This window comes from Mirounga leonina, unplaced genomic scaffold (genome assembly GCF_011800145.1).
Source record: "Mirounga leonina isolate KUSES-001 unplaced genomic scaffold, KU_Mleo_1.0 Mir_55, whole genome shotgun sequence".
Lineage (NCBI taxonomy): Eukaryota > Metazoa > Chordata > Mammalia > Carnivora > Phocidae > Mirounga > Mirounga leonina.
Genome location: NW_023270816.1, coordinates 5,946,155 through 5,970,399, shown reverse-complemented (window position 1 = coordinate 5,970,399; position 24,245 = coordinate 5,946,155). Strand labels below are relative to the sequence as shown.

Below are 24,245 nucleotides of genomic sequence, written 5' to 3'. Positions count from 1 at the left end.
GGAGAGCACTGTAGGCCCAACTAGGAAGTTAGGATTTTATGTTACGTGCAGTAGTTCGTAATGTAAGAGACGTGTTTTAGAAAGATCATTCCAGTAATCCTAATTCCTGGAACCTGTGAACATGTTACATTACATGGCAAAAGGAATTTTGCAGGTGTGCTTAAATTAAGGACCTTGAGATGGGGAGATTATCCTGGATAAGGTGGGTGTGTCTAATGTAATCAGTGTCAGAATGGTCCTTAAAAGAGGAGCATTCAAGATGCCAAAGGAAGAAAAGTTAATGTTTTTTTTTTTAAAGATTTTATTTATTTATTTGAGAGAGAGAGAATGAGAGAGAGCACATGAGAGGGGGGAGGGTCAGAGGGAGAAGCAGACTCCCTGCCGAGCAGGGAGCCCGATGCGGGACTCGATCCAGGGACTCCAGGATCATGACCTGAGCCGAAGGCAGTCGCTTAACCAACTGAGCCACCCAGGCGCCCCAAAGGAAGAAAAGTTAGAAAGATGTGAGGCTGTTGGCTTTATAGATGGAGGAAGGGTCCGTATGCCCAGGAATAGAAACTGGAGCAGGAAAAGAAACATTTTCTCCTAGAGCATCCAGAAAGAAACACGGCTTTGCAAAACCCTTGGTTTTAGCCCAGTAGACTGTGTTGGATTGCTGAACTAGAGCCATAAGACAATAAGCTGGTGCAGTTTTGGACTCCTAACTCTGTCAACTTGTTACAGCAGCCATAGGAAACGAGCCCAGAAGGCTTGGAGGAAAACTGCAGGAGACATAGCCTCAGTCTTAACCAAGGTGGTAGCAATGGAAAGGAAGAGATTCGCTGGATACAGGAGGTAGTAAGGAGATAGCGGAGAGGGGTTTGTGACTAACCCGACTAGAGGTGATGCTTTAGGAAAAGAGAAGGAGTCTAAAATGGCTCCCAGATTCATCTGCGAACTGGGTTGATGGAGAAGGCAATGTAGGGGGAAGAGCCGGTTTGGGGGAAGATGAGAGGTTAGCTTTAAGCCCGTCGGGTTTGGAATACCCTTGAGACTTTGGGAGAAGACAGGTAGTTTGACACATAGGTCTGTGGTTTAGGGGGAAATCTGGAACTGAAATTCTGGAGTCATGAGCTTGCATGTGATGGCTGAATCCAGAAGAATGGCTGGCAACCCTGAGGGAGAGAGACTGCATGAGCCAAGATCCAAAGACAAAACCAGGGCATCTCACAGATGGATGGGAGGGTTTTGTAAGGCTTAAGGAGCAAAGGCACAGGAGAGTCCTAGAAAAGAAGGGCCCAGCTCAAGAAGGACGTCCTAAAAGAAGTGAAGAGAAAAGAGGGGAGAGGACATTCCAGAGAGAGGGGGTCGAATAAGAAAGACAGAAATAACAGAAGACGAGCCACAGAATGGCAGAGGGTGTACAAAGAACTAGCAACAGCTTGATTGAGCTAGAAGGTGAAAGGAGAGAATGCGCTTGGACAAAAAGGGGGATTGGAATATAACCTTTGCTTGGACTGGGGACAGGACAGAGCAGAAAATGGCAAAGGATTTTTGAATTGGGCATGGGATTTAGAGTCAGCTGAGTGGATTCAGAGTGATACTGAAAATGAATTTTTAAAGTCACAGATCAGAAATATTTTTAACTTCCTAGTTTCTGTTGCTTAAAATAGCTGGCAGATAAATTTTCCTATTGTATGGCTCTAATTATGCCACAGTACTCAAAAAGTTTCTCTAGATTGCAGAAAGGTCAATATCTCCTTGAATCTGGGCATCGTCTTGCAGTCAGGTGATCAGCACCCCTCATCATTCTTAGACACAAAAGATGCGTCCCCATCTCCAGGCCTGGCTCCTTAGCCTGCCCTGCTTTTCCTTCCCCATCTTCCTGTATCCAGATTTGACTTGTTCTTCAAAGCACAATCTGAATGCCATCCCCCCCGCCCCCGAGCGCGCTCTCCCGGCCCCGCGAGGTGGAATTGCCCACTGTCTTTATTGGATGCCTCTCTTGTCCTTCTAATGTTTCAGGTCATTATACTAGTTATGCCTCTTCCTCACTAGCCAAATCTATCACTTTCTAGCACAGGGCAGGAGTCAGGGGCAAAGGAAGCGGAAACGTGTTTGGGAAGGGGGATCGGAAAGAGTCTTTTATGCCAATTTGGACTTTCACTGAAGTTCGTAAAGCAGGGAAGTCACATTAAGAAAACAGGTTCTGCACCAGTTGATTTGGGAGCTTCATGTAAAATAGAGGTGAGGGGGTAAAGCAAGGGGTACTAGTTAATTCAATAATCTAGGGGTGTGAGCTTTGGAGGCCAGAGTCAATCATTTTGCATTATCGATAATGATATATATAATCCTATTAATTTCACATTAATTTTTTTAACTTATCCTGGCTGGGGTAGTAATTACGTCTAGTAACTTCCAGTGTTCCAAAGATGGGAACTTTGGGCTTGATTTACTGATGTGACAGTTTTGGCGTGTAGCACACAGGACCATAGGACACGGACCGCGTATGTATGAGACAGGCTGGCTCTACTGTGGCCGCCAGAGAAAACACAGGATGCCCAGTGAACTTTACATTTCAGATAAACAATAAAAAGTGTTTTGGTATAGGTATGTCCTAAATATTGCATGACACATACTTACACTAAAAAAACTCATTTGTTATTCATCTGAGATTCAGATTAGTGGGACATCCCATATTTTAATTTGCTAAATCTAGCAAGCCTAGAAGCAATATCCAGACCCAGAGTGAAGTGATTTCCAGCAAACCAGTGTGGCTTTTTAAATTCCTTTTGTCCCACTATGGTTTATGATCCTTTGGTCTGCCTCCTCCAGAAGTCCACCTCACGTGGTCTCACATGCTACAAATGAGGAAGAGTCCATAACCTTTTAAGATGAACTGTCAGAGTATTTCCCTGAGCTGTCAAAATGGTCTTTCTCATGTTTAACCTAAATATCTAGGTTGCTGACCATTTTTCTCATGTTCCCTGCACAACAAATGAGCACAGAGGACCTACAAGAGCATCTTCTAATGACACTGGGGGTGCTTATCCTGTTTTCTCTCTGACCTTTCTGCTTGGCCAGCAAGCCCAGGCTCATGCAGCTGTCGCGTCGCTCAGCCCACCTTCGCCCAGACTGTGCGGGGCTGACTGCTCAGGGCACCACCATCCACGGAGTGCTGACCCCACTGCTGTCCCAGAGCCAGCACTCAACAATTCGCTCCGCCCACTCTCCAGGGATCTCGGGACATCCACAAGGGGAAGAGGAGACGTTAAAATGCTCTGTTCTCGAGCTCGTGCTCAATGCCCACCTTCCCTTAGAGATGCATCACCACGGAGTGCGAAATAACACAGTTCTTCTACCTAGAGGCTGGCATCTTTCAGTTTCTGCCCATGGTTGGTAATCATTTCTTTCCTCCTTCCTAACTTCATCCTCCAGAGTCCGATATTGCAGCTGAAAGATTTCCGTTTTGAGGAAGAATTAATTCCATGCATCTCACGCTCAACAGTTGGCTATTTTCCCAATTGTACTCAGTTTTCATTTACAAATACCTCCTCATCTCTCCCCTGACACTAGATCTAATTGGTTTTCTTTCTTCTTTTGTATTTAGAGGAGGATTACTGTTTGAGATGGTAGTTTGCATTTGTCTTTATTGGCTTCCATTGTACTTCATTGAGCTATCCACCCAGTTTGCCTGTATGATTTTTTTGAAGATTTTATGTATTTATATATTTATTTATTTATTTATTTATTTATTTAGAGAGCACGTGAGCTGGGGGGGGTCGGGGGGGCTGGAGAGAGACAGTGTATCTCAAGCAGACTCCCTGCTGAGTATGGAGCCCTACAGGGGATTCCATCCCACAATCCTGACATCATGACCTGAGTCGAAATCAAGAGTCCGATGCTTAACTGACCGAGCCACCCAGGTGCCCCAGGGTTTTAGATGCTTCAAACTGTTGCACAACATGGGCTCTAGACTGATGTAAAAAATTTCTCTTTTAGAAACTCCAAGAATTTACATGATTATGCTAGAAATAATGATAAAATTATTTCTGTGTTTTAAAATATATTACCTAAAATTGCATGTTGAATACATTGGAAAACAAAACGAGAGTGGTATTTTATTTTTATTTTTTAATTTTTTTTAGATTTTATTTACTTATTTGCCAGAGAGGAAGAGAGGGAGAGAGCACACACAAGCAGCAGGAGAGGTCGAAGCAGGCTCCCCGCTGAGCAGGGAGCCCAATGAGGAACTCAATCCCAAGACCCTGGGACCATGACCTGAGCCCAAGGTAGACGTTTAACCGACTGAGCCATGCAGGCATCCCGAGAGTAGTATTTTAAGAAAAATATATGTAAAGTATAAATCTCCTGATTTAATTGTTTCCAGCATCAGGTGGGTAGGTGAAACAGGCACTCTGAAAATGCAGTGGTGAGAATCCAGGGTTTCTTCTCCCCTTTTTCTGGGTGGGGGCACCACTCCATTACCAGATCGGAAATGCAAACACTCAATATCACCTAGGTTGGCCATAAAGAATAAAAATTCCTAACTATACTTTTGTGCTTAGAGGATAAGTTTCAATCTGAAGATAAAAAACAAACAGACAACCTTTCCTCAGGATAGAAAGTTTCTACCCAACACTGAAATACAAACAAAAATTATTCTATATGGAAATTTGTCCACACATACTGCAAATTGTTTCCATTTTCCTTTATTGTCCTCTAATGATCTCATCAAGAGTGCATAATTCGCTCGCTAGACTGCAGAATGCTGGCTGTGCCCTGAAGCAGCCAAGCAGGGTTCTTGACTAGCCCTTGTCCCCTCTGGAGCTCACCACCGTCCCCTGGTATGCAGGGTAGGAAGAGAGCTGTGGGTGTGCTCTCCGTCTCGACCCAACAGTTTGCAGGGTGGGGGAGGGGGCTAGTCTGATCTAAAATATAAAAGAAAGTTTTTTTGCATGCCAGTTAGTTGCCAATGTCAGTTAGTAGTAGCTTTTGATGTCTTCTAACGTCGTGGTAAACTGCTGGGCAGATGGGCTTGGGAGCCAATTTTCCCTGGTCTGCACACAGCCGTTAATAAACTCTCATCCTGAGTAGAGTGTGGGTCCAGCGGTAAGTCAGGGATTGAAATTCCAAAACCAAACCACGGACCCTGTCGTATCCACAGTTATGATCAAGGCCCTTCCTAAATTCTAGACTTGGCTCCTGTCCGCTGACTGTGAAATGGAAATAGGTCCTTTTAAGTGTGGGGGGATCTACACAGGTGTAAACAGGCAGAGGAGATAGCCCCCTGCCCCATCCTCCACATTTTGGCTCTAATGAATATACACATTAGAACAAATGATCAGTCGAGTATGTACTCCAGCGAACATGCTCTATGTGGTGGGATTTCACGAAGAGTTCCTACTTCTTTCCTTAAATGAAGGCATTGGAAGCAACAGAAGCATTTTTTCTATAAATAGCCACTTACTGTCACCAAATATTATTTCTTCTTTCTTGCACTAATTAGTTAGAGATGAAATAATAGTTGAACATTTCATAATCTTAAATTCACAATATTTTACTTAATTAAAATAGGTAATTTAGGAAAATAATTGGCAATTGCTAAAACCTCTAATGCTGATGACAATTGAGCTGGAAGCATTCTTTCCTCACAAATTGGTACTTAAATATAAAGTTCTGCACACAGCTGGAAAGTGCCATCGTAAAGGGCATTTACATTCAGTAGCTATCATTAAACCAAACAAACCGAAATTAAAGGCAGAAGAAAAACAGCTAATTTTAGAAGAAATATTTGGGCATAGATTTTAAGGGCTGAAAAGTATAAATGACTCTCTAAGCATTTATAAGGAAGAATATTGTTATACGACATATCTGTAGATTTCTAACACATTGATTTCATCTCATACTTCATCCTGGATTTATAGTTTTGAATATTTACATGAAGTTAAAAAAAATTAAGGCTATGTACATCATTTTTCTCAGACCAAAGGGTGAGGTTTTGTGGACAGACTCAAATTATATTCATGATTTTCCAAATCAAGTCACTCCTGGGACTGAATCCGTGCCCACTGATGCTGATTTAAATAGAGGAGAAAGAATTGTATCTGGAAGAAGCAAACCATACCTTCTGTGCATTTTCCTATTTAGATAAATAATAAAATGCCTCTCTGAAATACCATACAACACAGCACAGATATGTGCTAATTTGCAGGAACACCAAAGAAAAACACATCCTTTGGAGGGCTGATTTGCTCAGTGGGAGGCTGTCTTTTTCAGGCTTGGAACAAAACCCAGTGGATACGGATCAGAACATACTCAGACATCATTGTGTGTGTGTTGGTGGGGGTGGGGAGGGCATACCATTCTACAGTATGGAATTTGCTATCACATTTTCTCTTTGGTAACACATTAAAAAAAAAAAAAAGATTTAAACAACAGTCTAAAGAGCAAGGAATTAAAAAAAAAAAAACCACACACACACACAAAACCACCCAGCACAACAAATGTTTCATTCTAGCGGAGTACAATGGTGACATTTCAACTCCACCAAACAAGTCTTTAAAATAAAGATTCTTTATATCCTTTTGCAAATAAACATCCAAAATATTTATCAAATTACAGTTATGTTAAAGCCAGTTGAGCATTTTTTCAGTTTTCATGTCTTTTCTGGGATGCCGAAATTTTTTAAAAATCCAAATATTATTTACTGAAGCTTTCTCATAGAAAGTAAAACAATGTGATACATCCAAATCTTATAGAAGATATTTTACTTTAAAAATCATTATTTTAAGAAAAGATCTGAAACTGGTTCTAAAGTTTCAGGGCAGAACAGACGCCCCCAACCAATACTGATATAATCTAAACCCAGCACAAAAACATCATCCTTGGCCCTGATTTTCACTAAATTACAATTTAAAAAATTAACTCATCCAATATTTATTTATGACCCACTGCATACCATTTGCTGGGTTAGGGAATTTAAAGGGCTATGAAATTTTAAGACGGAGGCGTCCAGATTCCAACAGTCAGGGAGGTCCCTACCAAGCGGATGGAATGATAACATATTGTTATAATTGTTGGATTAAAATCATGACCGAAAAAAAAAAGGAAAAAATCATGACTGAAGTGCTAATAGGAACCCAGAGGGAACAAATAATTCTGCTAGTTTCTTGCTTTCTGGGAGGAGAGAAGGGTGATGTGAGCCTGGGATACTCCTTGAAGAAGGTGATACTCAGTTGCACTTGAAGTATGTCTGTTGGAGCCCAGGAGAGAGGACAGTCTTGGCAGAGAAGGCAAGGAGATGGAGCAAGAGGGCAAAGGGCACAGAGGGACAACAGGCTGGCAAGGAAGATGGGGGTCAGACGGTGACATGCACCAAATGTCCTACTAAGGATTGGCCACAGTGCTGACCCGGACTCAGGTCTCACTCTGACTCAGCTCCTGAGGCATGTCCTCAGGCAGGGCTGAGGTTAATTTATTTAATCCTCCCAACAACCTGTGAGGTAGTTACTATTACTCTTCCCCTTGTATAGGTAGTAAACCGAGGCACGGAGAGATTGAGCAACGTGAGCAATGTCGCAAAGAGGTGGTGGGCCTGCAGTGCCTACAAGATAGTGGGCTAGCCTGGAATCCTGAATAGTTTGAAAGACATTGTCATTGTCAGTGTGTGGGGCCACGGAGGTGGGGGCCAGGGAGCGGGCCAGGGAGGTGAAGGCCTGTCGCTGGAAATCCAGTTAGAAAACCACTGAGATAGGCAGGTAACAATGAGGGATTAAAGTAAGGCATAACTAGAAAGAGACTTAGGGGAAATGAAAAATTTCACAATTTAAAATTTTGTGATCCGCGGAGACTGGGGAGTCCCAGGGAGGGCGGAGTCTGATGTCCCTGCATCTTCTGGAGAAATGGAAAAGAGGCAGAGTTTTCTGGTAACTGTTGGTCCCAGGTGGGAACACAGGAGAGGGAACATTTTAGACATGTTGGGACAGGTGCCTGCAGGCGGGCAGGAGGTGTGGAATCTTCTAGAACTCCAGTGGGTCTGGGTGTTATCAGCTGTTTGATGGATGTGAATGCCCAGGGGCAGTGTGAGGGAGGGGAGGAGGCCAGCCTGGTGAAGGAGAAGGGCAAGAGTAGACAGGAGGGGATGAATCAGGCAGCTGGACTCCCCAGATATGAGGCCACGAGCCTCGGTGGAGGATGCAGTGAAAAAGTTAGAGGATGTCAAGGTGCCAGGGAAGGAAAGAACTGAGGGTCTGGGAACAAGCAGGCAACAGGCTGCACTGAGAGAAGTTTTAGGAAAACATTTAGCTCAAGGTGGAATGAGAAGCAATGGCAAGTGCAAATGGAGGTTTCCTAAGAAGACGGTTCTCAAGAAGTTCCGCAGGGAAGAAGTGAGGAAGCAGGGAAGGCTTTGTGGCTTTTCACTCGTCAGATTTTCGGAATGGAGACTTGGGAGTGCAGGTGGGTCAAGGAGCGAGGAATGCTACAGGCGTGAGCAAGCAGGAGGCTCCAGGGCCCAGCGGCCTCCTCCTGGGGGAGGTGGAGGTGAGGAGCCAGATGCCTCTGGGGTGGGAGGAGAGAGGGGGCAGGGCTGAGGGGAGGGGGTGGCAGGGTTCATGGGCCTGTGGCAGGGGTGGGAGGCTGCAGAGGCCGAGCTTTGAGGAGGGGAAGGACGCCAACCGGGCGGTAGGCGGGGTTGGAGAGCCTTCCTTCAGAGCAGATCCAGTTTCCACCAGCAGAGCTTGGCTGTTGTCAATATGACACCGGGGACATTTGTTCCTGCCATAGAGTTTCCACAAAACACTCATTCACTTCTACAAGAACACTGTGCATAATCACTGATCAGTTGTGTACCAGCCAGTTAGGGTTTGGTGCCGAATCTGTTATCTTTCTATCAGTGATTCTGGAATCTCTCATTACAATGAAAGGCACAGACCGACCGAATCATTGAGAGTATAAAATATTTTCAGTGTTAGCAGGTGCCTGGCATTCTCTGTGCTCCGTCTCAAACACAAATAACATGCAAAGCGGAAACCGGATAGAAAAGACTTAGAGGGAAGACGGCTGCTTTGCAAAGGAAAACTGTACCCCTGGAATTTATTTTCCACATTCTGAATGTCGTACTCGATTTAAGTGTGGGCTATGCGGTCATTTGAACCTTCAGAGGACTGTGTGGGTTTTGAGGTGCTATCGCCCTATTCTTCCAGAAAGTGGGGTGCTCTCCAGAGAAGGTGGTGGGCTTGGACACAGCTTTCTGGCCAGACACGAAATAGTTTCTATGTGAGATGCTGACAAGCTTGTGATGGCCTGATTTCGCTTGTACACATTCTACCATGCTCAGGATAATGATCTTTTAAGGGAAAATTTGCACTGGATCTGTCCCTTAGTATATCATTTTAAATATGCTGTATAATGAAAAAAAATTTTTAAAAATAGTCACAAAGTGCATGATATATGTCAGACACTGTCCTAAGTACCCCGGGGGGGGGGGGTACAGAGGTGATTCCAATGAAAACTACCCTCAAAAGTCGGCCTCTCGTGGCCCTAGAAGCCAAACTCAAAACACTCAGGTTGCTAATAAACAGCATTAAAAAAAAAGTCTGGTGAGAGTAACACCCTTCATGTTGTGATAGTCTATGACTCAGGCCAAATTTCTTACATTTCTGCAGGTGGACAGCAGTTAAGCATTCTTCTTTTCCCCCAAGGGTAGATTTTCTGCTTAATTTAGTATTTTTGGTGGTATCAACCAGGCAAAGAATAGTAACCAAATCTCTTCCATGTAGCAGGCATTGCACTGGGCATCAGAGGGGATAAAAGATGCATCAGATGCTTAGGAGCAGGCAGCGATGAGTTTTAAATGCAGGTGTGAAGCTGCTTCCACTACCGTTGCTAAAGAAAGGCCCTCCAGAGGAGAGGTGTGCGGCTAGGCCTTAAGGGGCTTCCAGGGTTTGATTCTGCAGAGAGGGGGGCATGGCGCATGGGGTGATGGTGTGCCCTGAGGCTGGGAAGGGTACAGCATCCTCAGGGACAGCCAACAGACCAGTGTGGAGAACAAAAATTTTGTGTGAGAGGACAGTCTAGGAGAACGATTTTTGAATTATGTTACGATAGGCCTTCACAGATATGCCAAATATTTTTTTATTTCCTTTTGAGAGGCCACAAGAGAGAAAACTCTCATGTCTCTCTCCTACTCTTCACTCACAATGCTTCTGACACTGGGAGCATCCCTGTCCCAGCACGTGGATGTGTTCGCCCACCTGGAAGCTGTCCAAACCCTGTACTTGCAGGGTTTTATGGAAGCTTCATCACACAGGCATGATCGATTATTAACTCATTCTCCAGCTGCTATCTTCTTTCTGGAGATTGGGGGGTGGGGCTGAAAGTTGCAAGCTTCTTGGTCCCCATCCTGAAGCTACTCAGGAGCCCACCAAGAACAGCCTCATTATATAGCCAAAGGCTCTCCTATCGCCCAGGACATTACAAGGGTTTTAGAAGCTCCGTGTCAGGAACTGGGGGGCAGAGACCTATTATATTTATTACTTCACAGGGACAGTTGATACGTATTGGTGATTTTCAAGTAAGGGCGGAATGTGATAAAAGCTGAGTTTTAGGGAAATTAGATATCTGAAGCCTCAGAGGTGGACATGGAGGAAGGTTGGTTAGTAGAGTCTTAGGGAAAATGTTCCAGAGGGAAGAGAAAAGAATGAATTAAGAGACAATGGGAAGAACTGCCATATGCATCCCAGTTGGGTGGGAAGTACTCTATTCCTTAGTATAGATACCAGGTTAGCAACCAAACCTCTCTGAGTCTCACTTTACTCATCTCTAAATTGGGAGTATCAATCCTGTCTACATACTGAGATTGTCATGAGGATTAAATAAGTAAAGCATGGAGACCATAAATATACCACTACTACCCTATTAAGTGCCAAATTTTCATTTTTCTCTATTCAAGAAATATACAGGTGTGCTTAAATAATATATTACACAACGCACCCATTTGTAATGCTCATAGTCCTTCCTTTTATTTGAGCCTTAAACACTCTCATAATTCCATACACTGCACTCACACCGATCAGACATGGATACGAAACCTACAGGCAAATGAAGGAAGACAAGACGCTCTCCAGTAATTATCTCGGGAGTGGAGAGTGAGCTTCCCAGGGGGTATTCAGCTATGTGCAAATGATGTTCGAAAGAGAATTACATTCCAGGGGCTGACAGCAGGGGAGAGAGTTAATCACCCCCCCATAAGCTGTAGTTTGACCACGTGCAAGGTGGCATAATATTGTCTACATTTTCAGAGGAATATTGCGAAAATGAATGGAATATTATCTCCAAAGCAATGAGACATGTTTGGACAAAAGCCACAACGAGAAAAATTCAAGTGTATCATTTCTGAAGAGGCATTTTAAGAACAGGTTAGTCTGTAAGGCAAACACAAGAACAGATTGGACTTAAAAGAGGTTTTCAGACCTTTTGTAGAATGAGGTTGAACACCTTATGTAAACAGAATTCATTCAGAATTACTAGTATGAAAAACTAAGCGAGAGAGAGATAGGAAGCAGCCATTGGATTCGCCTGTAGACTAGAGAAGGTGCCCGAACAAGATACTAGAAAACATAATGTACAAGGTCAGGATTTTCCAGAAAGAAGTTGAGATTTCCTTTTCTTCAGACAATATGTTACACATATGGGGAGTTTCTTAGCTTGATAAACATCTACAAGTAGATAACTTTGAAACAGATGGTCGTCTCACGACTTTGCTTTATTAATTTCCATGCCATTAGACGGAATAATTCACAATTCCGATGATCAACTCGCTTTCTGTTTTGAGAAATCAACAGGATGCATCAGGGTAAGTGACCGAGGACAGGAATGAAAGTATCCCCGTTGCCTTTGGTAACTGATGATTCTGCTGCGGTCAGGAAATGGTGGCAAAGACCGCGTCTTGGGATTGCAGCAATAGGGTCAAAGTTGTGGATGGCATCTCCTGGTCACAGATGGGTGCTACACACACACTTGGGAAAGGAAGAAGGAGAAGAACCTAAGATGATCTGGCACATAGGGATTTTTTGACTTCACAGAAATGTCAGAGTATCTGCAAGTTTGAAGAGTTAGAGAACTAAACAGAAGGGAGGGAAAAAAAATAGTGGAAGGAAAAGCAGTAAAATGTTACTGTTATTTATGTAAGATTGCAATTCAGTAATTATAAGGTTTTCACCAACAGAGAGTTCATGCATGTTAAAAAGGTAACATCGCTAGGTGAAGGCAGAGCACACGCCGTCCTCCTTCTCCATCATCTTGCCCCGCGGGACAAGCTCCTGCCTCACAGCCAGTAGGTGTCAGGATGCTCTGTGCACAGCACCCAGGGCCGGGCCAGGGCCTTGTGCCCATGCCCGGAAGTGTCCTCTAACAGAAACCAAAACTACCAAACCCTTTACCCCCTCAGTGCCTTTCTGCCTCCCACACATACACATTCAGATTCCTCGTGGGAGCATAGGCTTGGAGGACAGATGAACAATTCAAGGAAAGGTGTCAACTCGGGCACTATTGTCACTTTAAACTCCCTGTTGTGTGACTGTCCTGTGCCTTGTAAGATGTGTAGCCACATCCCTGGTCTCCGCCCCCCACACGCCGCTGCGGTCCCTCTACCCTCACCTGTGACAACGAAAACTCCCCAGACATCTTCAAGTGTGCCCTGGGAGGGAAAATCTCTCCTAGTTAAAAACCAGCGCTCTAGAAGGGACAGAAAAAGGTAACCTAATGATTGTGAAAAGTCAGTCAGAGCTGCTTCTAGAGCCAAGGTGGTGATACACAGTGTCTGTGGAAGCATAGACAGAGAATGCAGACTGCACGGCCAGGACTGTTCTACAGAAGCAACCACAGATAATGCTGGGATAGTTCCTGGCGTCATAAGAAATGCTGATTTTAGCTCACAAATCACTTTCAAATACAGTGCTGCATTTAGTCCTTAATATATATTTACATAAACTCTGTATGTAAAAAATACATATTATATACATGTGATGTTTACATTATTTAACATATATTATATATATTTAACACACATGCCCAAAAAGTATATAATCCCCAGTTTATGGATTAGAAGACCAAGGCTCAGAATGTAGAGTAATTTATCTCAGATCATACGATAAAATAGATGAAGACCAGACTCAAACACCAGCCTTCAGACTCCAGATTCTGGGTTCTTTTCATGAATTGTCTCTCCTGGAAGGTGGGGAGGGCCAGTGGTCACCAAGCCAGAAACCCTTGAGATACAGCATCAAGAGCGGTAAAGCTCAGAGCTGATGGGAAGCATCGATTACCTTTCAACTCTAGTAGGATGCAGAGGGGAGGAGGGAAGGAGGTTGGTAGGGACCCCACTCTTTGCACCTCTGCCAGACCAACTCCCCAGACTTTAAATCTGTATCTGATCTTATTGCCTCAAATTCACTAAACCAACAGGGTGCAGGAAGAAAAATACCTACATTCATATTTTCTTTTGACATCATCCTTTACAATTTTTATTTTTGTGTTTATATTATGCAAATGTTAGTTCAGTAACCTGTATATTATAATACATAGTACATCTGACATTATCTATTACTATTCTATGTTATCACAGTAATGTACATAATATATAAAACATATTATATGTACATGTGTGTTGTACGTTCATTTTTCATGAACAGATTTTATTTAACTGATGGAGTGCATGATCAATCAAAAGATTTAAAAGCTACTTTTCTAAAAAAAAAAAATGCAATTACTTTCTAGGAATGCCCACTCACAAATCTCAGTCCTCAGCAAGCCCCAGCCTGCCTTCTGGCCTTTCCTTCCTCTCTGGGAATCTCTGCCCTACACTCCCCACATGCCTGAGGGCATGGTTCTCGGGTGGAAAGTCTCCTGGCTCCCCCTCACCCCTGCCTGCAGAGGGCACCTGTTGGTTCCTCCCCTTTTGTCTCTCAGGTTGGATCCCTTCACTCTGCTCCCACCTGGCCTGGTTGCCTCCAGTTCCTGCTCCACAGCTCGGCCCCAGTTCTCTCTCTACAGGTGGGAGTGCTGCTAGGGGGTACCCTCCATGGCTGCCCACAGCTCCCAGGCTGGCGGGACATAGGGGGGGCCCGCAGCTGCTGTACCAAGCAAGGAACCTCCTTTCTCTTTGTGGTTTGCAAAGACTTTTCATACTGAGCAGGTTTTGAGGTTTGTTTTTTTTTCCCTTTAAATAAACTTTTTAATTTTGGAGTAATTTTAGATGTACAGGGAAATTGCAAAGATAGTACAGACAGTTCCCAGCCAGTTTCCCCGATGGTGAACATCTTATATTACCTTCTTATGTATGTCAAAACTAAGAAGCCAACACTGATCCATTACTACTGACTTCACTCTAGATTTTATTTGTATATCACCAGTTTGCCCATGAATGTCCTCACCGAATTCAAGGACCCATCAGGACACAATATTGACTTGAGTCATCACTTTCTCCAAAGTCTCCTTGACCCTGAGACAGATTCTTAGTCTTTCCTTGTTTTTCATCATCTGAATTGATCAGGTATTTGGCAGAATTTCCTCAAATTAGATTTATCTGATAGTTTTCTCATCATGAATGGGGTTATGTTTTTATGGGGAAAACGCTACAGGAGTACTGTTCTCAAAACATCATATCAGGGGTCTGAGAATTACTTTTAACAAATATTTCTTTCTACATGTTAAAATAATTTCCCCCTTTTAATTAGTTACTATGTTAAATTATAATAATAAATATTCCAATATTGAACCAGACTTCTGTTCCAAGGATAACCCTACTTGGTCGTGGTGCATTATTAGCTTTTTGACTTAATGATAGGTTATTGAGGATTTTTGCATTTATATTCAAACATAAAGACTGGTCTGTAGTTTTCTTTCTTGGACCAAACTCTCCAGTCCTGCATCAAGAGTCATTCCATCTTCTTCTTGATTTCCTCTTTTTTGATTCTCTGGAATAGTTTGTATGAGAAAAAGGGACAATCTTTGAAAATTTAGAAAAAATTGTACAGCGGGCTGGATTATGTTTTCCCTTTTTCGGGGTGGGGGCAGCTTTTGATGACTTTGATTTTCTTTAATGCCTATTGGTTTATTAGGGGTTTCTGATTTTGGTAATTTTTATTTTTCTAGTAGATTATTCCTTTCAATTATGTTTCAAATAATTAGCATAACTTGTTTATAACAAGTTATGACAAAATATCTGTTATACTCCCCTTTTTATTCCTATTATTGTTTATTTATACCTTTTTTCCTGTGCCCTCATGGTAAAAATTTGTCTATTAGCCATTTCAAAGAACTAGGTTTTGGCTTTGCAGATCTCTGTTTCTTTGATATCAACTTCATTAATCTTTGCTATTTTATTTATTTCCTTCTTTCTGTTTTTGTTGGGTTTACTCCATTCTTTTTCTGATTCTTAAACTGAATGACTTACATTTATTTTCAATCTCTTTAGCTTTAGTTTATGAATTATGAATTCATTTACAACAGTATCTTTTTAGTTGTATTATACCTAGAGAATATGGCTTAAATAATATAGATTCTTTGAAATTTGTTGAGATTTTAATATTCTTCATGGTCAATGTTGTAGATGTTCTATGACTCCTAGAGAAGAATGTATATTTTCTGTCTGTTGGGTGTAGAGATTTGATCTATAGGTCAAAACTCACCTTTTAATCTTGTTCCTTAAAACAACCTATATAAACCCACAATCATATTGTCAATTTATCTTCAACAAAGGAGGAAAGAATATGCATTGGGAAAAAGACAGTCTCTTCAACAACTAGTATTGGGGAAACTGAACAGCTACATGCAAAAGAGTGAAACCAGACTATTTTCTTACACCATGCAGAAAAATAAACTCAACATGGATTAAAGACCTAAAAATGAGACCAAAACCCATAAAACCATAAAAATCCTAGAAGAGAGCACAGGCAGTAATTTCTCTGACATTGGCCCTAACAACATTTTTAAAGATATGTCTTCTGAGGCAAGGGAAATAAAATAAACTATTAGGACTACATAAAAATAAAAAGTTTCTGCACAGCAAAGGAAATAATCAACAAAGCTAAAAGGCAACCTATGGAATGGGAGAAGATATTTACATATATGATAAAAGGCTAGTATCCAAAATACATAAAGAACTGATACAACTCAACACCCAAAAACAAGTAATTCAATTAAAAAATGGGCAGAAGACATGAACAGACATTTCCCAAAGAAGACATCCAGATGGTCAACAGGCACATGAAACGATGCTCAACATCATTCATCATCAGGGAAATGCAAATCAAACCTAAAATGAGATATCACCTCACACCCGTCAGAATGGCTAAAATAAAAAACACAAGAAACAACAAGTATTGGCAAGGATGTGGAGAAAAAGGAACCCTCTTGCACTATTGGTAGGAATGCAGACTGGTGTAGACATTCTGGAAAACAGTATGGAGATTCCTCAAAAAGTTAAAAATAGGACTACCCTATTAACCAGTAATTGCACGACTGGGTATTTACCCCCAAAATACAAAAATGTTAATTCAAAGGGACACATGCACCCCTGTGTTTATAGCAGCATTATTTACAATAGCCAGATTATAGAAGCTGTCCAAGTGTCCACTGACAGATAAATTGATAAAGATGTGTGGGGATAGATAGATAGATAGATATCATCTATATATATGATGGATAAGATATATATAGATATATAGATATAGATATAGATATAGATATATAGGATTTTAGATCCTTTCTCTATATATGATGTCTATATATATCATATATCTACATCTATCTATCTATCTATCTATCTATCTATCTATCTATCTATCTATCTATATGATGGAATGACTCTTGATGCAGGACTTTTTGAGGAATCTCCATACTTTATAAAGAAAATGTGGCATATATATATATATGAAGTAAGTCAGAGAGAGACAAATACCATAGGATTTCACTCATATGTGGAATTTAAGAAAACAAATGAGCAAAGAAGAGAGAGAGAGAAAGAGAACCAAGAAACAGACTCTTAACTATAGAGAACAAACTGATGGTTACCAGAGGGGAGGAGGGTGGGGGGTTGAGGGAAATAGATGATGGGGATTAAGAGGACACTTATCCTGATGAGCCCTGAGTAGTGTACAGAATTATTGAGTCACTATATTATACACCTGAGTCATTATATTATACACTGTACAGGAATGAAAATAAAAAACTTAATTAAAAAAAACCCTGTATCTTCAATATTTTTTTTGTCTATTTGATCTATTAGTTTGTTAGGAGTATGACCTCCTACTTAATGGATTTGTCAAGTTTTCTTGTAATTCTGTTAACTTTTGCTCTTTATAGTTCAGATTATATTGTGAGGTCAATATAAGATCTTAATTTTTATGTCACTTTTGTAGATTCTGCTTCTTATTATCATGTGTCTCTCCTTTCTCTATTAATGTTATTTTTGGTCTGATATTCTATTGCCACATAAGTTTTCTTTAGCTTAATATTTGCCTGGGACACATATTTTCCATCTCCACCCTTTTTGCAAATCTTTCAGCATGGTTTGATGTAGGAAAAATCCAGATTCAGTATTTTTATCCTTCTCCCAATTAAAACAAAGCTTTAGCTGAGCATCGAAAACTCTAGTATCCTGTCATTGTTGTCTAGAGTTTTAGGTTTTTTGTTGTTTTTTTTGTTTTGTTTTGTTTTGTTTTGTTTTACATTTTCTTAAAGCAGTCAATAGTTAATAAGTTTTACTAGCATTTTGTCAGTTTGGGGACTTGCCATTATATCTGGTCTCTCAGTCTCAGCTTTGGGTTTGTTGTTGCTGATGTACTTACTTTAACAGCAATTTTACCCAGAGTTGGAAACTCTTTTAATTTTTGTATATCTTTATTTTTCCCTCACTCTTGAATGATATTTTAGCTGTGTATAAAATGTTAGGTAGTCAGTTTTATTTTTTCTTGGCAAGTTTGAGACACTGACCCATTGTCATGCATCTCTTAGTGCTGGTATTCCACTGTCAACCCAACTATTGCTCTGTGGCAATCTGCCCTTTCTCTCTGGTTGTCCTACATATTTTCTTGTTTTCTGTAATGTTCTCCAGTTTTTGTCCACAGTGTGCTGGGGTGGAATTTATATCATTAATCTTTTCAATTTGGGATCCATCTCCTAATCTAGTAATAGATTTCTATTGCTAATCTCTCCTTCAATGTTCTGGTTTAAAGTTTATCAGTGCTCTGAGGTTTTGCATTTTATTTAACCAAAGTTTATAATTTGTTCTTCTTTATAGCTCACTGTTCTTGTTTCAGCTTTTCTATTCTTTTTGAAAAAAAAACTTCTTCCTATTTTTTATCTGATTGTCTTGTTTATTTCTTCATACATCCAGAACATACTTTAGTCCCTCTTGTACTATTATGTAAATTTAGTTGTCTGGAATGGTATATGTTTTAGTTGTTTTGTTGGCTGTCTTTTTTAGCATTTGGTGTCTTCATGTGTTAAGGAATTTTTATTTGCTGGCTTATTTTATGTGGAAGGGTTCTTTTCCATTTATCTCACTCTTTCTCAGTCTGTACTCACTTCTGTCTAGAAGTTGTCTTCACCCAGTGCCTTGGGTCCCCATCCAGACCAGGCAGGAGTTGGCAGCAGATTTTAGTAGCAAAATCCTCCAGTCCAGCCTCTGAGCATTGAGCCTGGTCCCGATCTCCATCCTGTAGGGAGACTGCTATTATTCCTTATGACCCCACAGAAGCCGGGCTCTCAGCCACCACCGCCTGCTCTCTGCTGGAGCCTCAGGAGGCCTGCAGCTTTAGGCACACTCACTGCCTGCTATTTCTATTCTGTTTCTGGTCTAAGGAGATAAGATGTGAATCTAGTCTTCGAGTCCAGCTCTGACTTCCTTGAATTCTCTCCCTTTCTGGTTTCTGCATCGTTGCTGTGCACTTGGCACCTAGCATGCATTTGTATGCAGCAAGGTGTAAAAGTGTCCAGCTATCGTGGTACGAGTTGATAAAGCCTTCCCAGAGTGGTACTGACAGTCCCCAAAGGGAGTGGCTACCCTGGATTGGTTTGGCTGGGGGAGCGTTCAAGAAGAAAATGTAGCTGATCCAGTCCTAGCAGGACAGACAGTATTTGGACAAGCAAAGAGGAAAGGATCAAGTATTGCAGAGAGGAAAAACAGAGAATAGAGGCCCAGAGAAGAGAATCAAGAAAACTAGGCAGAGAAGCTAGTTAGAACAAATCTGGCTAGAATAGAAGATCTATGAAGAAATCAGTAAAAGAAAAGGTTGGAAAAACTGTTGGGGCCAGATCATGGACATACCAGATTTCAAGACGAAGAGATTTAGACAAAAAGTGATGGAAAGATACTGAAATCTTTGCATAGAAAAACAGAAGAGCTATTACTGATTGAAAATTTATATTTTTTTTTGCCAAGCACGATGCTAAGTGCTTTATGTAAATTATCTCACGTGAGCTTCAAGCAACCCTATGAAATAGATACTTTTGTTGTACACATTTAATAGATAAGAAAATTGAATTTCGAGAGTTTAAATGATTTGCTTGAAATCACATAGACACACAAAAAAAGAAAGAAAGAAAGAAAGAAATCACATAGAGAGTATGGCAGGCTGAATCATGGTCTGAAAGATAGGAGGTCCTAATTCCCGGAACCTGTGCATGTTACTTTGTAAGGAAAAAGAGTTTTTGCAAATGTGATTAAGGATTCTGACAAAGGGAGATTAACCTAGATTATTCAGAGGACCTTAATTCCAATCACAAGTGTCCTTGTAAGAGGGAAGCAGAGAGGAAACGTAATACACACAGAAGAGGAAGAGGCAATGTGAAGACAGAGGCAGAGATTGGACTGATGCAGCCACAAGCAAGGGAGGGCCAGCAGCCTCCAGAAGCTAGAAGGGGCAAGGAACTTGCCTGAGAGCCTTATTAGGGTGCCCAGCCCTTGCTGACAACTTGATTTCAGCCCAGGGAAGCTGATGTTGAACTCTTGTCTTCCAGGACGGTGAGAGGGGACATTTTGTTGTTTTGAGCTACCAAATCTGTGGCACAGCCACAGATGGTAATGCAGGTGGGACAAGGGAGAGTCAGCACGTGACCAGTCACTGTGACTCTGCGCTCATGTGTTCACCAATACTCAAGGAAAAAAAATCCACTGATTTTGGAAGATTCTTCTAGAAATGAGGCAGAGAACTGAACAAAGCAAGACCAAGCTGGACCTGGAAGATCATTCAGGAGGCTCTGACAGTCACCCAGTACAACCAGGTGCCTGAATTGTAACGAATGTGTCAGCTATATGTTTATTTAGTGGTGCAATTAACAGGTGGGAATAAAGAAGAAACGCTCTAGTGTTAATTACTTTCCTAGGAGATTGCTTATCACACTGATAACTTGTTTCATTTCCGGGTAGAGTTGTCAAAGATTCATCCATGGCTGTGAACAGGCATTTTTCATTTATTCTTCAGGAGCCCATTCATGACCCACGTTCCGATTCTCGAGTTGGGAAAACTTTCAAATCCAAACTGAGGTGTTAAACAAGATAATATTTAAATTGCTTTATAATTCAGGTAAGTACCATGCACAATTTATAATGTGTAATTATAAAAGCATTACTGTCAAATTGATGGCAGGTATGAAATTTATGTTAAGTGTGCAGCATTTGGCACTTGGGTATGCGAATTTCTGCACTTCCCTGACAAGCTCTGCAAACCCTTCTTTGTTTCAGTCATTCTGGGCACAAGGCCTCTGCAGCAGGCCTGGAGGCAAGATCTGGGTCCACAGGCTGGAAAAGTCATTTTAACTGAGCCACGGATTCCTCACCTATCAAGTGGTAAAACACCATGCGCCTTTCAGGGTCCTGGTGAGAAGTCAACGTGAGATCATTTGTAAAGAACCTGCCCAGGGCCTGGTGCTGAGTACAGTGGTCACTGGGCCAAGAAGCCAGGCACCCGGTTTGGATCCAGACTCTGATTTACTGACAATGTGACCCCAGCAGTTTCTCCATCTGCAAAATTTATTCCTACCTCTTAGTTTTGTTGGGAGGATTAAGTGAGTCTACTCATATAAAGCATCTGGAAATTTGTGAGCACTTTACATACATTAACTATTATTGTTTATAGCACAGGTGGAGACCAACACCTGACTTAAGAGCACAGTTTTAGATCCCATTTCTACAGGAGGCCTGATGGTTTTCCTGGGAATCGAGAGGGTGAGGAGGATGGGGTGAAGGGATCCCAGAGCTCTATTTGGTATAAGAGTCTCTGTTCCATTTGTCACATGTGGAATCTTTGGACTGCCCTTTGAATTGATGGGACTTTTCTGAGGATCTTGATGAGTTAATTCAATACTGCCTTGGAATAAGGCTGAGTCTGTATTGTGTTTAGGATGCTAGAGGAATAAAATAACACTGAGCATTGGTGAGCAAACAATAAAGCAGAACAGGGAGGTTTGGGAATATATTCATAAAGGGGAAATACATTATGGTTAATGCACATATTATAGGTCATAGATAGTGATGAAATTAAAATTCATCTCCAAAGTCTGTGTGGCATTGCAAAGAATGGGGAGACTCACGAATAAGGCATAAATAGATACCATAAAAAGGAGCTCATTAAACAACCGTGATTTCAGCGGGGATGACAGACAACCACCTTATTTCACATTTTAGGACTACTGCTGGTTTCAAAGCTATCACAAAATCTCTTTACTTACTTTTTTCATCTCAAAATAGTTCAAGTAAAAAATGCCCTCCTTTTGCATTTGGAAACATGGCTGTAAACAGTACTGTTTCTACTATTCATCTTTTGAAATAGGGATGCATCCAAAGTTTTTATATTTGGGGAATTTAATAGGTATAATTCAGTATCCTCCTATGTTGTTAGCACATTCAGAATGCATTTTAAGTGAAAACAAAACAGAAACATTTTTATGTATATTTATGTAATGTACACTCTTCAGTAATTAAAATAGATTAACCAGGACCACGCATAGCAATACAGATCTCAAGTCTATTCAAGATATTTTAATTCATCGCATATGATTCTCCACAAAAAAATCCTTCATTGAATAAGTTATTCAAAATCAAGTGTATAGATTGGCATAAAATGGATTTTGCATTAGTTCATCTAGTAATCCCTAAATTGGTGAAAAATCAAGGTGTAATACAACAGTTTCAGTTATAACTATGTTATGTTATAAAGGAAATGTAAGGATTGTAGTAAAGAGCCATGTAATTAAAAAAAAATGATTCCTAAACTAACCAACACTGTCCAAAATCACTATGGAAAAAGATTTTAAAACATGAATAAAGTATAAAAAGAGCTAAATTAATAGACATAGGTAATTTGTTTCTGAATGGGAAAATTCAGTCTCTTAAACATGTCAATTTCTTACAAATTATTCTATACCACATTCAAAGTAGTTCTAAAAAATAATCCCAGCAAGGTTTTTCAATGGATCTTGACAAGCTGATCCTCAAATTCAAACAGAAGCACAAAGGGTCAAAAACATGTCAGATAATTTTGAAGAAATAGGTTATAAACCTATAGTGGTTAAAATAAGAGAGGGAGGAAACATGCATGCATAAAGGGAAATGTCATAAATGATCAAGGCCATGGAACAAATCAGTGGGATAGGGATGGAGCACTCAAATGATATTGGGACAATTACCATTCAAAACCAATTTGAGATGGATTAAAGATCAAAAACATTTTTGTTTAAGATTTTCTTTAAGTTGTCAGAGAGAGAGAGAGAGAGAGAGAGCACAAGCAGAGGGAGCGGCAGGCAGAGGGAGAAGCAGACTCCCTGATAAACTGGGAGCCCAGTGCGGGACTCGATCCCAGGACCCTGAGATCATGACCTGAGCCGAAGGCAGATGCTTAACTGACTGAGCCACCCAGGCATCCCAAGCTCAAAATCTTTAATGTGAGAAACAAAACACTGAATCTTTAGAAAAAAATTATACAAGAATATATCTTGGGGTCAGGGAAGGGAGAGTTATCTTAATCAAGGTCAAAAGTCTGAAACCACAAAGAGAGGATTAATGAATCTGCTTACATTAAAATTATAATCTATAAGTGAGTGTGAAAATTAAGCTAAAGTCTGGAAATACATATAACCAGGAATAGTATCTATAAATAAATAAATAAGAAATAAACAACCCAAGGGGAAAAAAATGAGGAAAGCCTTAAATAGGCAATTTGCAGAAGAGAGACGTGATTAGCTAATATAAGAAAAGATGCTCAACCTCACTAGTCATTACAGAAATGCAGATTGAAAGATACCTCCTACACCCATCTGTTTAGCAAAAATGAAAGTGTTTGACATTTCCAAGTGTCAGCCACCATGTGAAGGGATGCATCGCTAATATTTTACCCCTGAATGTGTAAATTGGAGAGTCCTTTGGTAGTATGCAGAAGAGTTAAAGATGCAATGCTTATAACTTTTAAGTCAGCATTTCCACTTCTGGATATAGGTCCTAAAAATCTCTAGCTCATGTATACCAAGAAAAATATAGAAGATTTCCTGGACCATTGTTTAAAATTAAGAAAGGTTAGGAACAGCTTATTTTTTATTTTTTTAAAGATTTATTTATTCATAAGAGACACACACACACACACACACACAGAGGCAGAGGGAGAAGCAGGCTCTGCAATGAGCAGGGAGCCTGATGCGGGACTCGATCCCAGTATCCCGGGATCATGACCTGAGCCGAAGGCAGACGCTTAACCATCTGAGCCACCCAGGCACCCTAGAAACATTTTAAATGACAATCCGTAAAATGGATAAATTGGAGTATATTTATGTAATGTACACTCTTCAGTAATTAAAATAGATTAACCAGGACCACGCATAGCAATACAGATCTCAAAATAATAATGATGCACGAGAAAGCATGCTGCAGAATGGTATGTACACTAAGGTACTGTCCATATAAAGTATGAAAAAACAGGAAAAATGTTTGTGGTATGGCTATATGTACTGGTAGTATAAAAACATGCATATAAATGATAAATAGTGATTTTGGAAAACCTCTGAGGAGAGAGGAGGAGGAATGGACTTAGAGGTAGGATGCCCAGGTGGTATCAATGTTATCTGAAATGTCTTTCCCCTTTTTCCCCTTAAAAGTCTTGTGAAGCAAATCTGGAAAACCATTAGCATTAGATAAAATTGACTGGTGGCTACACAGGTATTTATGTACCAGCCTCTATGTTTTTCTGGATGTTTGAAATATGTTAAATCAA

General features: G+C 40.8%; 1 long non-coding RNA gene across 1 annotated transcript in view; it reads left to right on the top strand.

The window, feature by feature from the left end:
- Window positions 1-19,818: 19,818 nt before the first annotated feature.
- The window catches only part of LOC118001959, a 49,285-nt gene continuing 44,858 nt past the window's right edge, over window positions 19,819-24,245 (top strand). The window contains exon 1 of the long non-coding RNA XR_004676897.1: window positions 19,819-20,570. This is a non-coding gene — a long non-coding RNA (uncharacterized LOC118001959). The remainder of the gene's footprint in view (window positions 20,571-24,245) is intronic.